The following is a 22,932-nucleotide window of genomic DNA, read 5'->3' as shown; positions in this document are numbered from 1 at the left end:
CTCTGAGGAACTTTTCCTGATTTCCTGTCTAAGCATCCCTCTCCCTCAGTTCCATCCTGTTATAGCTAGTTATGCTTCCCCGTTCCAGATTAAGTAATGCCCTTTCCCTCGTGATGCTTACGCCATTCAAATAATAATGCATACAATTAATAGTAATTTACACACAAAAACTTCCCTGTGGAGGCACTCAAAGCACTTCACAAAGGTGAGATACTAGCTGGGCCCAGGGTATTTCACACTTGTGGACTCTGCCATAGAATTTATCCCTTGCTCTGGAACTCTGACCCAGAGTCTAACTTTGATTCCTTCTAAATTACGTTTCTCGTCATTAGTAGGGAAGAAAAGCCCTTAAAATGTGAATCTAGCGTAACCAAACAGTGATGTCTTCCTGAACGTGCCACCAGTTTGAAACAACAGTGCTGTGAGGTACAAACTGTACGTGACCTCTCAGTGACGTGACAACGCTGAAAACTAATGGAGAGAATTTAAATGTCAACAGCTAGCTATTTCACCACGGGTCGTCTTAGCACAAATAGCCACTGCCATGCTTATGCTCAATTGTCTTCCATGACACGCCAGAGTGCAGAGCTTCTAGCTGCTCACCATCACCATCTACAATGGGCTTTGTCTGAGCACAATGGCCTGCTGTATGCTGAAGACTGAAAATGTGGGGAGAGGGTAGGGTGACCAGATAGCAAGTGTGGAAAATTGGGACACTTTTCTTTTCAGGAGTCAGGTACAGATGCACTTATAGGACAAAGCCCCCTAATACTGGGATGCCTGGTCACTCCAGGAGACAGCATACAATAAATGGAATTTAATATCTAAACAATACAACAGCACTGGGCTGCATTATTCATCACTGTAATTGATGAATGAAATGAAAACATCCACTTTCAAATTTAAATGAAGCTACTACAAGCTCTTCCAGTCTTCTCCAGAAACCCAGGGGCCTTGCTGCAGAATTTAGGTTCCTCTTGCAACACACCACACAGGGAATTTTACTGCTGGGACCCTGAGACACACCCAGGTTTAGTGAGCTGCCTGAGATCACCAAAGAAAGCAGTAGTATGTCAGGGGTCTCCTGGCAACATCTCCCTTCTCTAAACCGCAAGACCATGCTGCCTAATCTCAGTGACTTCTTAGCCAAGCTGTAATTGTGTGCATTTTGCACAAAGCGATTGTCAAGGAGCCAACCTTTACCCAATGACCCCCCCAGTGGTATCTGAGATATCGAAGTGCTTGTTTAATTCAGAGGAAATAACTGCAGTAACCATGGACAAATGTGGATTTTAATGACAACCATTGGAGTTCTTTCAAATTGTTGCTGCACTGGTAAGTCGATTCTTTCACCTCCTCAAATCATTGTTATTGCTCCCTCCCATTTGCTGTCCACTATCACCCCTAGGACAATCTGATTCACCACTACTGCATTGCAATGCCATTACTGCATTATTCCCTCCAACTGAGATTGCATTATTTCTCCCTAGACGTATTAGCTTGCATTTTTTTTGTGAATTTCCTGCCTGCATTTGCAGCCTTTCCAGGTCTCTCTGTAATCTGTCTGTTCAAACCATCCAAGAGAGACACAGATAACAGTTCAAATAAAATAAACAAGACAAAATTCTACTGAACATGACCACTTAAATGGCTAACCCATAGATATCCTGCCAAGACTTTCAGAAGTTAATAATGATTTTGGGTGTTCAACTTGAGAGTCTTTAAAAGGGACTTCATTTTCTGTAAGTGTTGAGAATCAGCCCTCTGAAAATTAAGCCCCTTTAAGGCATCTCAAGATGGACACCTAAAGTCACATCTTAAAAACTTGTCCCACAACTTTTCAGAGACGAACTTTTCACATGTGGAGTGTTTGGAGCAAACACATACACATACATTCCCTGCATCCCAAAGAAACCCAGCTGTCTCACACACTGGTTTCATTAGCCACACTAAAACACCCTACTAGATTCATCTAGTAGCCTAACATACAAATGCTTATCTTCCTGGCTGCAGCTCGATCACAAAATTTCAATTTCTCCAGCAGCCACATTCAATCACAGATTAGGCTGGGGGTGGCGGGAGATGAGACAAACCAGCAAGTGAGTTTGCAATGAACATGCAGTCCCAGATTTCGGCAGCACCTTGGAGCTAATTTCTTCTGCAAGTTTATCTAAGTTTTACAGGATTTCTGCTATCGGGAAGGCTAAATGATTTGGCAGATTACAAGAGCAGCAAATAGCAAAGATTATTTAAAAGACCAGGCATTGTAAATCCGTCTATTTGACACCGCAGTTATATATGCAATAAAGCGAACAAACTCTGCTAACGGAGCACTATCTGATAAAAACCATGCTCCTTGCAGGTATTTAGTGTTTAATCCCCTGATAATAGTTTGCCCTGGTTTGTCTAGGTGACATCAGACAGCATCTGGCTGGAGGCAACAGAGTTGATCCAGCATGGCTTGAATCTCACAAAAGCAATTTTCTCAACATTTATTTGTATCTGAATATTTAAAGGGACACTGCCAACATGCTCAGATCCTGAAATATACCTTCTTCTAAAGAAAGCGTGTGTGTCCCTGATTAAAAAGAATAAAAACAGGGTTCATTACTATTCATATGTCACTGTAGGCTTGAACGACACTACTATAAGGTGGGTGCACAACTGTTTGGAAAAGCGTACTCAAAGAGTAGTTATCCATGGTTCACAATCAAGCTGGAAGGGCATATCGAATAGGGTCCTGCTGTGACATGTCCTGGATCCAATTCTATTCAATATTTTCATAAATGATTTGGATACTGACACAGAGAGTATACATATAAAGTGTGTGGACAATACCAAGCTGGGAGGAGTTGCAAATGCTTTGGACGACAAGATTAGAATTCAAAATGATTGTGGCAATTGGAAAGATGGTTTGAAGTAAACAAGATGAAATTCAATAAAGTGAAATGCAAAGTACTACACCTAGAAAGGAATAATCAACTTCACAAATACAAAACGGGAAATGACTGCCTAGGAAGGAGTACTAAAGAAAAGGACTGGGGGTTATAGTGGATCACAAAATAAATGAGTCAACAATGTAATTCTGTTGCAAAAAAAGCAAACATCATTCTGGGATGCATTAGCAGGAGTTTGTAAGCAAGACACACGAAGAAATTCTTCCATTGTACTCTGCATTGATAAGCCTTCAACTGCAGTACTGTATCCAGTTCTGGGCACCATACTTGAGGAAAGATGTGGACAAATTGTCCAGAGGAGAGCAACAAAAATGCTTAAACGTCTAGCAAACATGATCTAGTAGAAAAGATTGAAAAAAACTGCGTTTGGTTAGTCTGGAGAAGAAAAGACTGAGGGGGGACATGATAACAGTCTTCAAGTAGGTTAAAGGTTATTATAAAGAAAAGGATGATAAATTCTTCTCCTTAACCACTGAGGACAGGACAAGAAGTAATGGGCTTAAATTGCAGCAATGGAGATTTAGGTTAAACATTAAGAAAAACTTCCTAACTGTCAAGGTAGTTAAGCACTGGAACAAATTACTGAGGGAATTTGTGGAATCTCCCTCACTGGAGATTTTTAAGAACAGGTTAGACAAACACCAGTCAGGGATAGTCTAGATCAGCGGTCTCAACCGGTGGTACGCACCACCGGTGGTACTGGGAAGAAGGCTAGGTGGTACGCGAGCCGTACTATGCCACCGAATCCGCCACCGGAGGTGCCCACGCACCCACCCCCGGGAAACCCTGCCGCCGAAAAGGGGGAAATGGCGGAAGGGTTTCGGCGGAGGGCATTGTTCCCCCATGTAACCTGCCGCCACCGCAAGTCCCCCCCCCCGCCGCCGCCACGAAACCCCGCCGCCGCCGCAAGTCCCCCCCCCCCTTTTTTTCCCCGAGTAGTACTCGGGGGAAAAAAGGTTGAGAACCGCTGGTCTAGATAATACTTAATCCTGCCTCAGTGCAGGAGACTGAATTAGATGACCTGTTGAGGTCCCTTCCAGTCCTACACTTCTATGATTCCATAATGCAACAGCTGCAAGATCCAATGCTCAAAAGTCAGGAAATTTCAGCCATTCAAGTTGCTCTTGCAATCTTGACTTGCCAAAGCTGCACATCCTTATGGAGCAAATTAATAGAAAGGAATAGTTTTACAGGTTCCATTTAATAAGGGGGGGGGGGGGGATCATATGTGCAACACGAAAGGGCCGCAATGACTTAGTAGTCTGAACCTGGAATTTCCTGACTTCTAGGTGTTTGACCAGGCAACCAAAGTGTTGCATCAGCGTTAGATTTTTGCAGTTTTCTATGGGCTTTTTCCCTTATGGCAAGAAAGAAAATGGGGGGAGGGCCCCCGCGGAGGTCAAACTTGCAAGGCTTCTCATTGCCCTTTTAAAGTTAGCATGAATTCAAGCTACTTATTTGCCACAATCACCTTCTTCCAGAAGTCCTGACCGACTGTGTTGTGGAGTCATGCTGTAGAACAGTTTCCATTCTCAGCCTGATTTTGACACTTCCCCATGTACACGTTTCCCACCTCAACCTCGGTCAACCGAAAATTTTGCATATTTCTTCATATTAGAGGAGAACTTGCTGAGAAAGTGTTAGATTAATCAAACCAGCCGTATAATGACCAGTGGTCTTAAAAATACCGTTTTTTCACTTTTGGAAAGTTATTCTAGCATGTCCCTTTCTGCTCATAAACAGCTGCTTGGTATAAAGGCTTTAAAGTTGTTTATTCTGACTGAAAACTAATGCACAGGCCTAGTTTTACTTTTGTTCCCCCTAATCTTTAGTTATTTGGGGCCTGATTTTCAGGGAATTGGGAGTTGCAAGTCCTCAACACTCCTGAAAATTAGGCCATAATTTCTTCTCAACAAATCTCTTAACCATAGGAAGTGAGAGATTATTATAAATTCCACGAACTCGATGCAGGATTGAGAGCGCACAGGAATGGTCTGCAGGGCTCTAAGCAGACGGAGGAAAAGAGAGGATGTAACCTAGGAAAAACAGTCCAGCTGTAGGTGAACTCAGGCGTAGGTATTTTTGGAGTCTGCACTACTGAGTTTATAAAAGACACTCCAGCCCTGCAGAGTTCATCAGCTCTGTACATTAAAGACAAAGGGTAAAACTTCATAAGCACCTAAACAACTAAGGTTCCTGAGTCGCTTCGGCACTTTTGAAAATTTTACCCAAAACGTTTTCTTAATTTTTAGGTTCTAACTAAATACTAAGGGTCTGGGGGAGTTTACAAACACCAAAGGTGGAGGAGTTTCTTAGCCCACTGCTGATGTGACAAGAAGCAACTATAAATTAATATAATTCTTAACATCTTAAATTAAATGTTCACATTTTAAATGAAAGAAGAAAACACTACAAAAATAAAATAGTCTGACTGAGTGTCAAAAGAGAAGAACAATCACCGGATCACCTGTACTCCCACAAGCAGATACTTCTCCCTCCTTCCAGGTCAGGAAGACTTTCGTACCCAGAATATTGGGAGAGTGGTTTACTTGACTGTGTGTGTCAAAAGTGAATTGGCAGGAACAATCTGGGATTCACACTGCTGAAATGCACGCAAATGCAATTGTTGGTCTGGAAACAACAGGCTTGCACACTCACAGTACGGAGTCTGAGAAATCACTACAGTGATTGTCCAAACCTTTGCACTCTTGCTGTTGTCCAATCAGAGTACAGGGAATCAAATACTGTGGCGTTACTGAGAAATGCCATGCCTATGCAAAAGTGACACCCAGAACCAATATGAGTGCAGGAAACTGTGTAATGGAGGAGGGGAAACAAAACCAGCACAGTTATGGAGCAGTAACCGTACTGCATCCCTGCGCTCTGATTGGCTGAAACAACATTAAATCTATTTAGATTATGGAGTATGACATTGCATTTTGAATGTGTTACTGTCACCCCCGGCCAGTAAAATATGTAATATTTCACATATACAGTACAATATATAAATTACACATTTAGCTGTATTATGATTTTGTATTGCACTGTACAGTTTAACTAATAAAATCATTTATTCCTGTCTGCAGAAAACAGCACAATGCCAAACAAATTTGATATCTGGCAGCGTGAGTAAAAATTTCCCCACTTGGCAAAATAACTAGATTTATTAGCGTCAAACAATGTGGCAGTGAGATATATGTATATTTCCTTAAACAAGCAGTGTCAGATATTATTTGATCATCATGTTCAGAGATATCTTTTCATTTACAGTCCCTGAAAATTTATTCTTAGACCATAAATGTCTAGAAAACACACAGCGCCTTCTCTGCAAGGTGATGGCATTTCAACAAAGCACACCAGCAATATGGCATCAGAGATTAGTACAGGTTTACTTTCATTTAACTGCATGTACCCAATGAAATAAAAAGTTTATGTTCATATTTCTGCTTGAGTTCTCCACATAAACCTCCAAGTGATTTACTAATGTTACATGAATTGCCTTTGAATTAGAGGAGGTTTTGAAACTCGGAGGTACAATATTATACTATTACTTTGTACTTCTAAGCACTCTTCGTCTCCAAGCACTTTACAAACATTAACTACAGCTCCTAACGCTCCGGGAAGGTGAGGTGCCTATTTTACAGAAAAAGGAACTGAAGTTAAACTGGTTAATTACAAATGCCTACGGTTATACAGCAAATATCAGTTCCCAAAGCCTTATAGAAGAAATTGAATAGAAGGGGGCATCTCCTTGGCAGGAAAAAATAGATACATATGTTCAATAGTCCAAGCAATCAACTCACCAAGCCTACTGTCGGAGTTGATGGCACCTAAGGTTGTATATATTCACAGGAGAGTCAGCCCAGATGATTGGCACCCTGGTCTGATCACCAAGTTAGCCTCGTTGGTATGCCCTGCGCCACATTGCAAAACCTTACCTGAGTTACTGGTGCTGCACTCTCTCATGTGTGTCACTAGTCTTCTGGGGGGATATGCATGGTTCTTTGTGCTGCTGTCAGCTGATTCTTTGCCAGTGGATTGTGGAAGAGCTTATTTGTCCTTCTTGGTACACAGGGCAATCATGGGAAGGCACTGGAGGACTATCAGAACCTGGGTGATTCAACCCACGTACTCACTGCAAAAAGCACAGCTTACCAGCCTGAGTGAAAGCGGAACTCAGGCTTGAACGCCCTGCCTTCATCCCCATGCCAGGCAAGCTAACCTGAAAGCATCACCAACTCGCTGAGAGGTTTGTGTGTGACTGGAAGAGTCAGGGACACCATGTAAGTAAGACAGTAGTGAAGACATACTGAAAGAGGACAAATGCAGGTTTAGGGGAGTTTGCCATTCTGATCTGAATGGCTGCTTCATCAATGGCTGAAGAACCAAGCAAACGATAATGGGTAAAATAAATTTGAAAGCTGGATGTTGAAGCTTCAGGATTTTAAACAAATTAGAAACAAGGAAGGGTCTGAGATCCCCAGGCACCTGTCTGCTGACTCCAAGGATTCTGAAATAGGAGACAAGCACATGTATGGTTTTAGTCCATGGACTAAAAGGCCAAGGAGCTGTAAAAAGGATGTATGTCAAGTGAAAGTGCTGGTGTCTATGGAACTTCTTGAGTGACTGCATATCTTTTACTTCTGGATAGACAGAGACATTCCCCAGGCTCTCCATTCACTGCAGGAGGGGGAAGATGAGACGCTCAACAATGTAATGTTTATTTAACCTGGCATCAGCTTTGACTGTGTAAGGTGCTGGTACAGACTGTATATTTTCCAAATACGTGTCAGTGTATTTTAGCTCTCCAGCTAGAAGATCAGGCTGCAGAATATTTTCTATTTAATTTAAAAAGAGATCTGAGCCTTTTATTTAAAATACATCACACAATTTATTTACATGCTGTCCTTGGTGAGAGCATCCCAGAATGCTGTAAAACCAACACCTACATAATAGAGAGCTTACAATGTCAGATACGTTTCATGATAATCTCTAAGGCAGTATTCATAGAATCATAAGCTGTTAGATCGTCCAGACATCTGCTTGTTCATGGAGAACTGTTCCCTACAGTGTGCTTCCTAGAATTTGCCCCAAGCAGCGTGGTTCTCACTACACTGCTTAGGAGACCATTCCAGAGCCAAATGCATCTCACCTTATCATAACTGTTATTATTTATTTAGATGTTAGTAGAGCACCTAGAGGCCCTGATCAGGATTGGAGACTCACTGTACAAACATCCCTGCCCCGAAGAGCTTACAATCTAATTAGACAAGTCAGACCAAGGGTGTGTGTGGGGGGGTAAGGATGTGACATACAAGCAGAGTGATTAGAGTTGTGTGGGTAAACACCATGTTGGTTCCATGAATTTTTGCTTTTGGATTTGGGGGAAGGAGAAGAGAGTTTTTCTGTGTGTGTGTGTGTGTGTATACGCACATGCACTCACACACTCTAATGTCAGGAAGTTTTTCCTTATAGGCAGCTGTAGTTGAAGCTGAAGTTTAAGTTGAAATTTTCCCTTTCTTAACTTCTCTCCATTACTCATAGTTACACATCCTTGTGCAATGCTTAGAAATTCGCCTCCTTCTCTGCTGTTACACCCTTCAGATATTTGAATACTGTTATGTTTCCCCCTACCATCAACCTAAGTCATCACTTATCCAAGATAGACATATTTTAATCTTTTCTCATAAATCAATCCCTCAAGCCCAGTGATAACTTTTATTTCTCTTTTCTGAGCTTCTTTTAATTTGTCAATATCTTTCTGGTAATATGGCACCCAGAAATGAACCCAATATTCCTCACGTATGGTTACACTAGAGCTGTTAGAGAGACAATCTGCTCTGTGCTACATCTTTGCAGCCCTAAAATTGCATTGATCTTTTTTGTAGCCATCACCTCACTCTGCAAACTCCCGTCTGTTTTGTATCTGTTGATACATCTGAGCATAATATATCACTGTATGCCATAAAACCTGACCTGCAAGTCCCAGCAGACACGCTAGCTCACATTCAGTGGGGTCACTGGCAATAAAACTGAGTTTCGTGAACAATCCAATCAGAGACAACAGTTCTTTGCAGGATCAGACATGGAGTAGGGAGGAAAGAAATAGACTCTGATAATAGTGTCATGCCCTTGCTAACCTGAACTTGCCATGCTTGGCACATTTATCATGCTGAAGGGTTTGCCCCCATAAATAGGAGTGTTGAAGAGACCTTGACCCTGAAACTGGCTGAGTGGTGCTGGTCTGTCTCTGTCCCATTGCAGAGAGAACAGTGTCGGTGTAATAAAAGATGAAGGGCTCGACACAGAGTCCCAAAGACCTCTGCCCTGGGTCAGGGCTGATTAGTCAATCTCATTTTTCTTGGTGCTCAGCAGCAATTCACCTATGCTAGTGTCCAATTGGCTGTCATTACTGAAAGTGCAGTCCCTTTTGCTACTGTGTTTCCCTGTGAAACAAACAGCCCATTGTCATTTTCACTTAACCACCAAAGAGCAGTACTTCCAATCCCTATTGCCCTTCATGTCCTCCGCCCCGCCCTTCTTAGTATTCCTACTTCCTTGCTCCTATAACCCAACTCCGCCCATCTCCTGCTCACCGTAGCCCTCATTCTAAAACAAAAACAAAACCAGACAAAAAGCAATGGAACTTACATGGAGTTTGGCAACCATCTCAGTGATCATCCCACTTGTGTTGTCCTTTCCTCCATACTCTTTGTCTTGTCTATTTATATGGCAAGTTCTGCACGGTACAAACGGTGTGTGCGTTTGCACAGTGCCTAGCACAATGGGACCTTTATCTTGACTGCAATATAAACATTTAATAATAATACTTTGCACCTCATAGAGTCCTTAGTAAGTTGCCAGAAGAGCAGTAAACATTAACATCCCAACATGTTGTTTTCACACTGGCCTTCGCCATTCATGGTTCCAAATGAGACAAAGCCACTATCTCATCTATTCCCTCATCCCCTCTCTCTATCTCATGTTCCATTCCCTTCCAACCTTGCAGACTCATTCTCACCAGTCTTTTGCTTTTACAACCTTATCCCCAACCAGTCATCCCCACACATCAATCTCTATCTCACTAAGCCCAAGAAATATATTTTTAAGAGAAGAAATAGACGTTTAGAAAAAGGAAGACCAGATCTGACAGAGCAGGTGCAGAAGTACCGATGTTCACTCACAAGCTCACATGGGTAACCCTTTGCCATTCCCCTGTCCTTTCCCTTTGCTTTTGGCTTCTCTTATCACGTTCCCTCTCTTTTTTAAATATCAATCTTCTGGGGGGCAGGAACTATCTTTTACTTGTCTGAACTATGCCTACAACTTTCTGGATGCTAAACAAAAATAATCTCAGCATCACCATTTAAAAAGACTTCACACAGGTTACAAAGCTTTATCTAACATTTTCCAACAGTGTATGTTTAATGGGAAGGACTTAAATAAAAATAGCTAATTTTCAGAGGTGCTGGGCACATGCAATACCCATTGACTTCAATCATTATTTACATGGATTAATATGCTGCCTTTTTTCACAAGCTCAGTCCAAATTCTTAGCCAGCCATAGAAATAATAAATCAGCGTTTTGCTTCAACAGGTACAGTCATCGGAAGATCTGTGTAGTCTTAGGTCAAGCACTAATAATGGTTTTATGATTCCAAAGTTTCCTACCTTGTCATTTAGTCACTGAACTGTGAGCTTTCACTGAATTTCTAACCACTGTGGGCAAGAAATGCTATTAGCTGGGCAAGATTTAAGATCTCATTATACAGAGATGCAAGATCTGGATGCCTTTGTTTTAAATAGACATAGGGTGACACCCTGCCACACTGAAGTCAATAGGAGCTTTGACATTGACTTCAGTGGTGCCAGGATTCCACAGCTTAATTTGCTGTGTCGGAATGAATAGGGTTGGGGTGAATTTATACCAGCACAATTTAAAACGAAGCTTCATCTCAATTTTTTTTTTTTTTAAGTATATTTTATATATTTTATTTATGTATTTATATATAATATTTTATATATAATCTAATGGAGCATCTAAACTAACACCAACTCCTACAGGTGCTTTACACTATTCTTCCTCTTGCTGAACAGTTTAATTTCTTCTGCTGTGACTTGGAGTGTTTTATAGTGGAATCAGGCAGTCAAATCCTTCTGTTCCCTTAATTATCTCTGCCCTGTCAGCTACATCACTGAAAACAAGTTACGATTAAACAATTCAGATACCAATAAACACTAAGCTGTGATAACATAATGTCCTGTGTTACTGGCTTTATGGAAAGAGCTGTGTCAGGGAGGTTTAAAAAAAATAAATAAATAAGCCCAGCACTTTTAAATGTCTGAAAATCTAAAGATATCTTAACTATTCTTCAATATCTTAATCATTCTGTGGAATCATGATCTGGTATAATGGGCATTTTAAATGAAAGGTTTGCTGCTCTGCACAGTTGCTACTTCCTATTAATTGTGAATTAAAGCATAATTTAGCATGGCTGTATGCCAGTATGACAAGTAAAATTTACAGACACTAACTCTGGCTGAATAGGGGGAAAAAAGCACTTAAAGATTCCTTTAAGTAATAGAAAGTGACTCACCAAGCTGTACTTTAAAACTAATAGCAGAGCTCCAAGTTGACAAACTGACATGGATTAAGAAGAGAACTGTTGAAACATAAAGAAAAGTGCTTGCCTTCTAAATCTTACAGAGCAAAAGTGATACTTGGTTATCATTCTGTTTATTAGCATGCACTTTGGAGAGTTTGGGGCAGGGCTGGATACACATTCATTCCATTTTATGCTGCACAATACTGAAAACACATTCACCATAAATAATTCATAGCTGCATTGTCTGAAATTTAAGATTCCAAAATGCCACATGGTTTTCAACTTAATGGCTGCTTGGTCTTTAGAACAGAAATACACAATGGATGGATGAACTTGGCAACCCTGATAAGAACCCATCACTTAGAATTACACACTGGTGGTAAGAATGAACATCTAGTTCTGGATCCGTGGAACAGAGGGGCCTTGGTGATAGCCACACACTGTCACGCTGGCTGGAAACACCATGCATGCGTTAGCTGTCAGTTGGCATGGAACAGGGCACGAAAGGGCAGAGGAATGGGAAGAGAGCGCTCACTTGGATGCTGGTATAAGACTTTGGTATAAAGGAAAAGTAGCTACTCAAAAAGCAAATGCTTTGGTATTTTCAATTAATGGGCTGGGTACACCGCAGATGGAGTTTGGGGCAGGCGAGGACATGGTGAGACAGACAGAAAACATGGTGAGGAACCAACAAGATTGAAAGAATGCATAAGAAGTTTTGGGGAATTACAGTATGGAATGTAGTAATAGTAGTAGTATGGAGTGTAGTAATAGGCAAAGAGTCCTGAGACTCATCTTATACTGCTTTTTGATAAACCCATTTTCTGATCACACAGTACCTCATATCATTCACCCCGCATTACTCCCTATCTTTCACCAGGGTAACGTCATCATTGTTACCGGAGTTATACTGCTATGAAACTGGAGTAATGCAATGTAATGTGCCTGGATTGCATTGTCTGGGCCTGCATGGATCAGAGTGCCCTCAACTTCCACTGAAGTGAAGGTGCTCTGCACTTTGCTGGGTAGAGCCCTTAGATTGTATGCTCTTTGTGATGGTACATCTCACTGGTGATGGATCTGCTATGTGGTTCAGGTGCCATCACACTTTCTAAAAAGTAATTAATTTACCCAGGAAAGCTCCGCTCAGACAGCAGCTGCTGTTCAGTGAGATCGCATCCCCCCACTCTTCTACTCACCTTTCAATGGGCTGAAAGAGGCACAAGGAGTTCCATGTGACTTACCTAAAGAAGCCCTTGCGATGTGACCCTGGTTGGATTGGAACAGCTCTTGCCAGCTTTTCACTTGATCTTGGTGCCTCCAACAGTTTTCCTTTAGAGCAAGTGTCTGAACTAATCTAAAGCATTTGCTGCCCTGATGCCAAAAGCTGGAGACCCCAAGTGGCCGGGAACTATGGCAGTGAACACAGCCCCCCCAGAGGAATAGTATTCTATTACATAAGTACTGACAAACTCCCCGACGTGCACTCTATTATAGAGGACTATGGACTAAAGGCAGCTCCATTCCTTTCCAGTTGTGCTGCAGCTCTCTGGGGTAATTTTTAAATTAACTGAGATTTCATACATCAAAAAGAAGGATATATGATTCAGCAGAAGCTACTGAGGCAAAATAATAGCCATAGAAATACACTGTGTTGTTGTTTAAGTCGGCATGTAAGAAATGAGTCAAAAGGTGACACAACAGCTAGCGAGGAGTCACATGGTGAGCATGAGCATTCACGATAGGGCAAAACAGGTCATATCCTTTAAAGCTTCACATGGAGACATACACCAAGCAGACCCAACATGGCCTTACAAGGCGCCTTAAGGAACAAGCCAGCAGTAAAGAATGGAGTATAGGGTACTTGAACCCAGTTCCCTTTGTCAGTAGTCATTACATTCTGATGAGGTTCAACAAGGACAAGTGCAGAGTCCTGCACTCATGATGGAAGAATCCCATGCACAGCTACAGACTGGGGACCGACGAGCTAGGCAGCAGTTCTGCAGAAAAGGACCTGGGGGTAACAGTGGATGAGAAACTGGATATGAGTCAGCAGTGTGCCCTGGTTGCCAAGAAGGCTAATAGCATATTGGGCTGCATTTGTAGAAGTATTGCCAGCAGATCGAAGGAAGTGATTATTCCCCTCTATTTGGCATTGGTGAGGCCGCATTTGGAGTATTGTGTCCAGTTTTGGGCCCCCCATTACAAAAAGGATGTGGACAAGTTGGAGACAGTCCAGTGGAGGGCAACAAAAATGATTAGGGGGTTGGAGCACAAGACTTATGAGGAGAGGCTGAGGGAACTGGGCTTGTTTAGTCTGCAGAAGAGAAGAATGAGGGGGAATTTGATAGCAGCCTTTAACTACCTGAAAGGGGATTCCAGGGAGGATGGAGCGAGGCTGTTCTCAATGGTAGTAGATGACAGAACAAGGAGCAACGGTCTCAAGTTGCAGTAGGGGAGGTCTAGGTTGGATATTAGGAAAAAACTTTGTCACTAGTCGGGTGGTGAAGCACTGGAATGGGTTACCTAGGGAGGGGGTGGAATCTCCATCTTCAGAGGCTTTTAAGCTGCGGCTTGACAAAGCCCTGGCTGGGGTGATTTAGCTGAGGTTAGTCCTGCTTTGAGCAGGGGTTGGACTAGATACCTCCTGAGGTCCCTTCCAACTCTAATATTCTATGATTAAGCCTCTCACTTCCAAGTTGCTTATTTGAATCCAACCCAGGCTGGAAGTGACCAAAATTTGCTCCTAGCTGCTCTTTGATGGATTATATAAAATGAAATGGCGAGACTCAGTAGATGTTTTCTCATCACGAAAACCACCACAACTGACAACCTCATTGGTAGCAACAGCAGAGAGGCCAAAGACTGAATGAATAATGGAGACTGAACCATGACTCTATCTATAAAGCTCAGTACACATTGATAGAGCAACTAGGGGAAGCTTCCACTGCCACGAAGCGCCAGAATCCATCTAACACTCACTGAGGGCTATTCTGGGTAAGTAACATGATATTTTCTGTGCCTCAGTCAACCCACAGGGAAGTGTGAAGGGCAGTAGGATGGACCTCACTAGAAATCAGGTGCTGCATCTGAGATTAACTTCTCTGTCTCCTCTCTCCCAGCATACATTTTCATACACACACACACACACACACACACACACACATCTATGTATTTAATTTTTTTTTTAATGTGGGGCCATGTTTGTCCATTTTAAATCGGTTCATAGTAGACAATATTTTTATCATCGATATTAAGTAGTAGATGTTATTCTAGCAGCAATTCCCATTTAATTTTATACAGAGAACTGAAAGGAAACAGAACTTTTAACTTAACCCCCTCCTCCCCAAAAACAATACAAAATGAATGTGACCCGGGGACTTACCCTTCTATGAAGCAACATGAACAGAGTGCACAGAAGACACTGAAGTCTGTAGGGCGTGAAATTAAAATTTTCACACAGATACAATGAAGTAATGATACAATGTTACAACCTTGGCACAAAAATCTTCTGGTTTCAGTAAAGTCGGTGTCACGTGATGTTACGGTTTGTGCCCCAGCAGAAATGGCTTGCTGCTGAAAAGTCCATATAACAAAACACAAAGAGATGAAGCAAGCGAATCAGTGGACAATTACAAAGGGACTAAATGTTCTACCCATCTAGGCATTTCTTAGGCACTCCTCACTGTAATATCTAATTGCCATGTTATAGTGAAGTGAGACGGCACATTCCTCTCTCTCATCTGGAAATCTAGGAGGTAAGATATGATTGGGGGACAAATGAAAGGAGACTTGGTCCTAAGTGTCTTTCAGTTTGGGGTCTCTCCCATCATTCCATCCTGCTATCTTGACTCTGAATCCTTCAAGTCTACCAAAAATGATGTGGGAGTGTAGTCTTCAAGTTCCAAGGGAGTGCCTGAGAATAAGGGTACATCTAACAATTACAAAGCATCAAGAAAGAGTTGGGATGCAAGGCACTTGGAGTGATGCTTAGCAATCCTTGCAGGAACCACTTCACCAGCCACAGGTCAGAAAGGAAATGAATGCTGGAACACTGAGGATAACCTAGGTTCCTTAATTGAGATAGTGCCCCCCTGTTGGAACAAACCGCTCAGTACCTTGAACTCCCAGGGAGCTCCCAAAAGATCCATATGCAGGCACATGAGCTCAAGAGTGGGAATTTGTTTTGATGGATATCTTTGAAGAGATAAGGGTGATGTATGTAAAACAAGTTAAAAATTGCAGCCACGCTACTATAAATATACACACTTGGTGCAAGACTGAATTATCAGTCAATGTGCACGGTGTGGAAAGCATTTTATTTCCAGGAGTAAGAAAAATGTCTCCAAAGTCATAAATTGTAAAGCTGCTCATAAGTTATGTTTCAGAGATATCGGATAGATTGACAGACATACAAACATCCTACAAAATACATTTATGGTTCTGAACTGTGAGGAATAAAATTGGAATTCAGCACTACCACTCAGGTGAAAGCAGTATCTCTTGATCACAGGCACAGGAAGTTACACACACAAGTACTACTGGTAATGCTAATTGTGTGCAGAACTCACCCTTCTAGAAATTTACCTGAAAAAGTCAGTTCAACAGTGCAAAGGTCATTTCTGACATGCCATGTTTCTCATGCCCTACTGATCCGAGATGGAACACATAGGGAAATATACAGCAGAATGTGACTTACTTTTGCTTTTTACACACTTAATAAAATCTTCAAGTCTACAGCTTATTACATTTTTAAAAATTTTATTCATTTCATTCCAGTAATTTCATTAGATTAGAGTTCTACATCTTTATTAAAAAATAATCAACACTGAAATGTTTCAATAAACCCAATTTTGGTTTTAAATAGTAAAAGATGATTCAATGCAGATGAAGCAAAAATGAAAGTTAAAAGTACCTCTTCTGAAAGATTCCCTAAAACACACAGGAAATATTATAAGTGACTTTGGAATTCTGCTTTTTAATTTATTGATTTTACCAAAAAAAATTTAACTATTCAATACATACGCATTTTAGTAGGCTGCTCTGACTAATCATTTTAGACATGTTTACGTTACTATAAAGTCTTCTAAAATGCATGAATAGTAAGAGCCAATGGAGAAAGAAAATCATAAGATACTACGCTACTTAAAATAGCCAGAGGTATTCAATGTCAGGTAGAAACTAAACAATCACACATAGATAAAGCCATTTTTCAGTAAATTGCTTTATTTTTCTTTATATTTGTGCTTCCAAGTCATTATATTGTTTCCACAGCGGTCAAAGTAAAAACAATAGTTTTACTTCTTCTTTTTGACCTTCAGTAAAAATGTACCAACTGATCAGAGTCACAAAATATATCTGAATGATTATTATAAAAACGTAAGAACTGGCAAGGATAGAGAAGCTTGTATGTTACATTGAGTAATCTAAGTTCCAGAAATAATGAGATAAAACAGTGTCTACGATTAAACGTGAAATATGTGATATCGAGGGGGGAGAGGAGTATTTTGTTTTGCTTAAGAAGCTCAACTGAATACTGATGAGATAACTTGAGAACCCAAGTCACAGTGTGTGACAATAACAAATTTACCCATGAGTGTATGTTTTTGAACAGGACCATCTGATTTAGGAAGAGAAACAGAATCAGTCACATACTGTGGTGGAAATTGATTAATTCAGCTTAAACAAAGAATAACCACAAGTTGACATAACAAATCTCCTTGTCACAGTTGGAGGTGGGGTTAAGGAGGACTATGTTCTCATCTATTCCTAAAGTTTCCTTCAAATTTGTACCAAGCATTGGAAGATATGTCGTATGCTTCAATCCTTCAAAAGTCACACTGGAAGTATCTAATACAAAGATTTAAACAGTTCTCCAGATTTTCAGCATGTTATGAAATGCAGCATTGTCATGAATAATAGCAGATGTTTGAGTGTGCAAAGATGTATTCTTATTAGATATTTCATTATCTTTTTCTTGAACAGTTGGAGCCTGATTCTCCTTTAATTTAGCCCTAGTGTAACTTCATTTTCTTCAGTGAAGTTATTCCCAATATACACCATCATCAGCATGAGGAGTTTAGATTTTTATTGTTCCACTTCAGAGACTTCTGTCTCAAGAACATTAAGAGATGAATGAATATTTCCTCAAATATTCTCTGTCCTATTAAAAACCATAGACACAGACTGAACATAAACTAACTTAAGGAGGTACAACCCAGACTGAGAAACTCAAAAAAACAACAACAACCCTTTGTTTTAAGTTAGGAGAATGGGTAATTTCTCCTGATTTAGATAGTGACATTTCCTACAGTCTCTATTACCCTCTGGAAATCCTTCAATAAGGGAGGATTTTGCCCTCATGGTTAGCCATCAACACCTGGCTTGGATTATTTGAGTAACTAAAATCACTCACTTTTATTTATTCATTGCTCTAAGGCATTTGTAGTTGTCTAGCCAAGTATCAAAGAAAAAGACCCAATATAATGTGGTTACCTATGAAAAACGAAAGCTTAATGCTCTATCTTACTTGCTAAGGAAACCGGAATATCCCCCTGAGAAGAGCAATCAAATGACAGAGGCAAACATGGCCAAATAAAAGCACATGCTAAAGTCATCCTTACCAACAACAAACAAAAACAAAAAACAAAAAAAACTATCCCAGAAAAATACCTCCACTTGTTAACTCCATGCCTTATTAAAGCATAGTTTGCCCCAGTCTTGATGTCAGAACTGACTGAGGAGGGAAGGAAAGAATCAAAATGGGCAGGATCTCAGTGTGCTCCCTCCACTACAAGCAGCAATCACTAGCCATCAGCATCCTTCTATAATCAGAGCTTAAATTTCCTCTGAAGCTCTTTGGGTCCCAGCTGATGAGAACATCTGGTGGTAGAGAAGGGACCAATGGCCATCTCCAGGAGCAGTGGAAACATCGCCTTCATGTTAAGTCCCACCCACTGATGGTGTCACTCTTGGGAGGGGCTCTCCACAGCTGGGACAACTCTCATTTTCCTTTCAGACTTCCTCTGTTATCATCATCGTCATCATCAAGTACATTCCTGTAGCCCTAAATGCCGCAATCAGAATCAGGCCATCTTGTGGTAGGTGCTGTACACGCACTCTCCCTTCACCTAAGAGTTTACAATCTAAGAATCCATTAGAACCCTTTGATTCATAACAGAAAAAATTACTTGTGCTTCTTTTATATCAATCCTGTGCTCGTTCTGCATTTAGATTAGTCCTGCCTTCATATTTACCACTTTGTAATTAAAATACGAAAAAGGAGGTCAAAACACAAACAGATGAGCTTAGTTGTGGTGCCATATATAGGGGCCTCTGTTGAGAAGAGAGACACTAAGTATGGTAATGTGTAATTTACTTTCTGGCTGATATAGAGTCGGGGATTTCAAGACGCAAGAACAGAGCAAAATGGTTCGTCACTAGGTCAGCAATCTCTCCCCCCCCTCCCGAATGCCCTTGTGAAAGACATTGCTGCCCATGGTAAATTATTTTGATTACAAAGTTAGAGCAGTTCTACTGTAAGGGAGCAGTGAGTGAGGGAAAGTCCAGACCAGAACAGGCGAGGCTGGGGACCCTCTTTTTTTTCAGGCACCCCTAAACAGCTGCAGGTCCGAAGGGCCCTTGCTACCCAACTAACAGGGAGAAAGAGAAGGATCTCCCAGGAGCACAGCCAGACCGTAATGGCAGAATCTCCTCCCCCTGGCAGGAGCACTTTTCACAGACCCTTGAACATGAGTCATATTTAGCTTGAGCTCCTCCTGCACAGTCTTTCACTGCTGGCCCTCTCAATGCAGGATGACAGAATGTAATTGAAAAAAGGGAGGAGGATCCACCAGGGGATAATGAAGGAGTGGCCAGAGTGCTAAGAGGAGAACCAGGAGAGGACACTGTCACCCACAGAAGCCAAAGAAAGATGAGGTGTAGTGAAAGAGGGTACAACTGACAATGCCAGAGGCAGCAGAGGGGTCAAGGAGGAAAAGTATGGAATCAAGGCCTTTAAAATCTGTCCAAGAAGAGAGCAAGAGAAATATAGGTGAGAAGAGGGGAGACTACAATGGGTCTTACTGAAAGGTGAACTGTCAGGCTGGAGAGAGGTTACTAGTGGAGTTCCTCAGGGGTCGGTCTTGGGACCAATCTTATTTAACCTTTTTTTTTTTTTTTTTTAACTGATCTTGGCACAAAAAGTGGGAATGTGTTAATAAAGTTTGCAGATGACACAAAGTTGGGAGGTATTGCCAATACACAGAGAAAGATCAGGATATCATACGGGAAAATCTGGATGACCTTGTAAACTGGTGTAATAGAAATAGGATGACATTTAATAGTGGAAAGTGCAAGGTCATGCATTTTGGGACTAACAACAAGAATTTCTGCTATAAGCTGAGGATGCATTAGTTGGAAGTGACAGAGGAGGAGAAGGACCTGGGCATATTGGTTGATCACAGGATGACTATGAGCTGCCAATATGATGTGGCTGTGAAAAAAGCCAATGTGGTCCTTGGATGCTTCAGACGAGGTATTTCCAGTAGAGACAGGGAGGTGTTAGTACCGTTATACAAGGTGCTGGTGAGACCTCATCTGGAATACTGTGTGCAATTTTGGTCTCTCATGATTAAGAAAGATGAATTCAAACTGGAAGAGGTGCAGAGAAGGGCTACTAGGATGATCCGCGGAATGGAAACCCTGCCTTATGAGAGGAGACTCAAAGAGCTTGGTTTGTTTAGCCTAACCAAATGAAGACTATGGGGAGATAAGATTGCTCTCTATAAATACATCAGAAAGAGAAATACCAGGGAGGGAGAGGAGTTATTTAAGTTCAGTGCCAATGTGGACACAAGAACTAATGGATATAAACCAGCCAACAGGAAGTATAGACTTGAAATTAGATGCAGGTTTCTAACCATCAGAGAAGTGACGTTCTGGAATAGCCTTCCAAAGGGAGCTGTGGGAGCAAAAAACATAGCTGGCTTCAAAACTGAGCTTGATAAATTTATGGAGGGGATGGTATGATGGGACAGCCAAGTTTGGCATTTGACTGATCTTGCACTACTGGTGGTAGATATGCCAATGGCTTGTGACGGGATGTTAGATGGGGTGGGTTCTGAGTTATTATAGAGAATTCTTTCTTGGGTGTCTAGCTGGTGAGTCTTGCCCATATGCTCAGGGTTTAACTGATGGCCATATTTGGAGTCAGGAAGGAATTTTCCCTCAGGGCAGATTGGCAAAGGCTCTGGGGTTTTTTCGCCTTCCTCTGTAGCATGGGGCATGGCTCATTTGCTGGTGGATTCTCTGTACCTTAAAGTCTTTAAACCATGATTTGAGGACTTGAATAACTCAGTCATAGGTTTTTTACAAGTTTATTACAGGAGTGGGTGGGTGAGGTTCTGTTGTCTGCACTGTGCAGAGGTCAGACTAGATGATTACACTGGTCCCTTCTGACCTTAGAGTCTATGAACAGTTTCAGTGGAGTGAAGTGGGTGAGGAGGGGATCCAGAATGACTTTGGAGGAGAGGAACTTGAGTCAGTAAAAGGCAGTGAAGGGAAGAAGAAAGATGGGCCAGTAACTGGAGAGGCAGTTGTTGTTTAGGAATGTTTTTGGGTTTTTTTGGATGGGGACAGCAGAGCATGGGGAGGAGCCAGAGGACAGGGAGTACTGATCTTTGTTTCATTGTTCTATGTTTGTAATGGCTTGGTTACACACACAAGTGGGAACCAGTTTGAAACCACTAAATTGATTTTCACCTTTGACCTAACATGGGATTTGGAGCCATTCACCAGTAGAAAAGGCCAGTGTAGGAAACATACAGTGCGTAAGAATGGTGTCATCATGAGAAGCAGACCTAAAGGGTTAAGTCAGCTTTGTAATATAATTTGTACTCTACCTTCCTTTGCTTATTATTACCTTCAAATCATAATCAATTTATTGTCACACCACTGAGTGATGGAAACCTTGCCAGCTACTTCAAAAATTGACAAGGTTTCTGTTGCAGCGAACAATCCCAAAAGACATTTCCCCTCATTTTAATATAAAATCCTGTCAGATCCACACAGCTGAATGGGGGAAAACGTTTAAAGAATATGCAGCTGTAATAGTCCTCCCCCAACTAGTCAAGAATGGAATAAAAGACTATCAAAAAAACGTGAAGATCCAGTGCTAGATTAATGCAAATATCTGCCTGTTTGCCAGTGTACTTTTTGATTAAACTGGCATACATCAAGTACAATTAGAAAGGTTATTTATAACTAAGAAATACATAATTCTGCATTTTAATGAGGGTGACAATTATAGCCGACAGTTACTAATTAACATTAATCCTTTTGCACTGGGAGTCAGAATTTCCTCACGTGATTTTCGTTGTCAGCAATGGACACAACAAAACTGTCGTCGCAAAGCCATGGTCAGTACCTTTTGGTGCAAGCAAGGGTTCGCTGTACTCATAATAAAAATAATAGAGTTTTTGTTCATGTTTGAAATTAGCTAACCTCAGGCATATGTACAGAATACTCTTTTGCAATTAAGTTGGTGACTACAGCATTAAATATAAGTACATCATTTTCATGGTTAAACCCAAATCCAGGGTCTCCCAAGAGTAAGGGTCTCCCTATACTGACGGCGGCAAAGTCGCCGCCATCAGATCGATTTTCTGGATTGATTGAGCGGCCAGTGTAGACCCACTCAATCGATCAGGAAGTCGATGCAGTAAATCCACCCCCTCAAGGGGTGTAGCGCTGCACTGACGGGCACAGTGCAGTGAGATGGCGCGCAGAAGAGAAGCACAGCAGTCGATGGGAGTTACACATGCTACTCTGCGTAGCTTGCGTAACTCCCGTCAACTGCCGCCAAATTTCTAGATAAGTGTAGACCAGGCTAAGTTTCCTAGGATGAAAGTTGATTTCAGTCCCAGGTCACAAATCTCCCAGTGTTCAACTTGTTTTCTTATTCCAATGTTAGGTCCTCATATACACTTATCTGGCCTGGCGGTTCAATGCTTTTAGCCACACTAACAAACACTGTAGATGTATCTCCATCATTTTCAGAAGCAGCATTCTGGAACAAGTACTGAAGATGCAACTGGTGATGCAAATCAGTTTGCTACAGCAGCATATCTAAAATGTTGCAAAAATCATTTAATTTTTTTGCTTTACCTACTAGACCAGGAACATTTTGGTTTTGAAAACAAATCTGACTTTACAATTCCAACATTTCTTGGTTCCTTTGCCTGACTTTTAAAAAATAACACCCAATAGTGTCCCCAAATATAGTTTTACCCCATAAAAACCATTGAGCTTATCAGATTTTTCCATCTCTAATGGTTATGATTCTAGAAAAGACAAAAACAGGATTTTGT

The 22,932-nt window shown here is 41.3% G+C and overlaps 1 protein-coding gene across 5 annotated transcripts in view; it reads right to left on the bottom strand.

Annotated features, from left to right (window-relative positions):
• The window catches only part of KIAA1328 (KIAA1328 ortholog), a 243,309-nt gene that overhangs the window by 4,562 nt on the left and 215,815 nt on the right, over positions 1–22,932 (bottom strand). The gene's annotated exons all lie outside the window — the stretch shown is intronic.

This window comes from Emydura macquarii, unplaced genomic scaffold, assembly GCF_026122565.2.
Source record: "Emydura macquarii macquarii isolate MOO-44397 ecotype Brisbane River unplaced genomic scaffold, CSIRO-AGI_Emac_v2 contig_3114, whole genome shotgun sequence".
NCBI lineage: Eukaryota > Metazoa > Chordata > Testudines > Chelidae > Emydura > Emydura macquarii.
This window is presented reverse-complemented; position numbering and strand designations above follow the sequence as displayed.